The following is a 2189-nucleotide window of genomic DNA, read 5'->3' on the forward strand; positions in this document are numbered from 1 at the left end:
GCTGCAGGGAGATAGAGGAGGAGGAGCCTCTTATGTACCTCTCTAGCACCCCCAGGAGCCTGGACTGATTAACACCAGCTTCTCAGAGAGCTTCCTGTTTGCTGCTGCTTCCCTGAACCCACTTGAGGAGAACAGGCAGTCAACTGAAGAAGTAGGAGCCAGTTAGGCCCTTAAGACGCTGATATCTTCCCTCACTCAGGCCGTGCTACCAGCCTGCTTATTTGTCCCCTTCAATTGAGTGTTGAGAGCCACTATAGCTGGCACAGAACAGCAGTCATGAGTGAAAGAAGAAAACGCCCCCCTGGGGCAGCATTCAGAAAAAGAAAGAAAGCAAAGGAAGCGTTTCTATCTAAGCAGGAAGGAGCTCTCCTGAGGTACACAGACACAAATGTTCACGGTGAGCCTTCCGGCCCCAGTGAGGATGTGAGTGGTGAGGAGATGCAAGCTCTTCCAGTTAGTCAGAGTGCAGGTGACCTGGCAGCTACTGCAGCATCCATATCTCCATCTCAAATGGATGTAACCATGCACATTCCTGAAGAAAAGTGTAGATCAGAGAAGAGTGTGGTGGAGGCGCAAGAAACAGCTGCTGCTGAGTTTAGTTCCTTAAGTCTAGATGATCCAGGACTGTGGACCCACTTGAGCAGTAGCCTGAGGGACTTCCTTGTACTGCATGGGCCACAGCAAGTGAAAAACTTCATGTCCCCCAAAGACAATGAAAATAGAAGTTTCCATCCAACACATTACTGGTGTGAAATCTCCAATGGTGACAAAGTGGAGAGGCCATGGCTTATGTACTCAAAAACCCAGAATGCTGCATACTGTTTTTGTTGCAAACTCTTCCAGTCTAATGTTCCAGCCACATTGGGTTCTACAGGAACAAAGGACTGGAAAAATCTGGCTAGAAATGTGGCATGCCATGAGAAGGCAGCAGATCACCAGAGAGCATTCCATAGGTGGAAAGAGCTTAAGATGAGACTAAGGTTAAAGGCCACCATAGATGATCAGCATCAAGAGAAGATTGCATCAGAGTCTTTTTACTGGCAAAATTTTCTGAAAAGGCTCATTGCCATTGTGAGAATGCTGGCTACCCAAAACCTAGCACTTCAGATCAGCTGTATGTACCAAACAATGGAAACTTCCTTACAATTGTGGAGCTGATGGCTGAGTTTGATGCTGTACTCCAGGAGCAACTAAGAAGAGTCACCACCCAAGAAATGTACACACACCACTACCTTGGAAAAGCAATTCAAAATGAGATCATACAGTTACTGGCAACAAAAGTCAAATAGAAGATTGTGGCAGATCTGAAGTTAGCAAGATATTGCTCTCTTATTCTGGACTGCACACCTGACATCAGCCACACGGAACAAATGACTTTAATGGTGTGTTTTGTAACAACAACAGAACCTAGTGAAAATGTCCCTGCAATAGTGACTGTCAGAGAGCATTTTCTAGAATTTATTGACATTGATGATACTCCAGGAGCTGGTATGACAAATGTGCTTCTTAAAAAGCTGGAAGATACAGGAATTGCGATAGCTGACATGGCTACAATAATGGTGCCAACATGAGAGGAAAGAACAGAGGAGTGCAGACACGGATCCGAGAGTTAAACCCTCGAGCTTTTTTTGTCCCATGCAGTTCTCATTCATTGAACTTGGTGGTCAGTGATGCAGCATCAGCTTCTAGTGAGGCTGCTGAATTTTTTAATGTAATTCAAAGCATCTATGTATTTTTCTCTGCATCAACTCATCGATGGCAAATTTTGAAGCAACATCTGGGAACATCCTCTCTGACACTGAAACCACTGAGTGCCACACGATGGGAAAGTTGAGTGGAGGCAATAAAACCTATCAAACACCAAATTGGGAAGATAGATGATGCCATAGTTGCCATTACGGAGGATAATGTTATGACAGGAACTGTTTGTGGGAGACTTCAATACATAACTTCACATTTCTGTGTGGCTTAGTGTTGTGGCATGACATACTGTTTGAAATAAATGTTGTAAGCAAGAGACTCCAAGATGTTGACCTTGATATATCTGGAGCAATGGAACAACTGGACAAAGCAAAGTCATACCTACAGTCTTACCAGTTAGATGAAGAGTTCAAAACGTTCTGAAGAGTGCACAGAAGTTGGCAGAGGAACTTCACACTGAAGCTATTTTCCCACCCATTCAAGAATAC

This window comes from Emys orbicularis, chromosome 11, assembly GCF_028017835.1.
Source record: "Emys orbicularis isolate rEmyOrb1 chromosome 11, rEmyOrb1.hap1, whole genome shotgun sequence".
Taxonomy (NCBI): Eukaryota; Metazoa; Chordata; order Testudines; family Emydidae; genus Emys; species Emys orbicularis.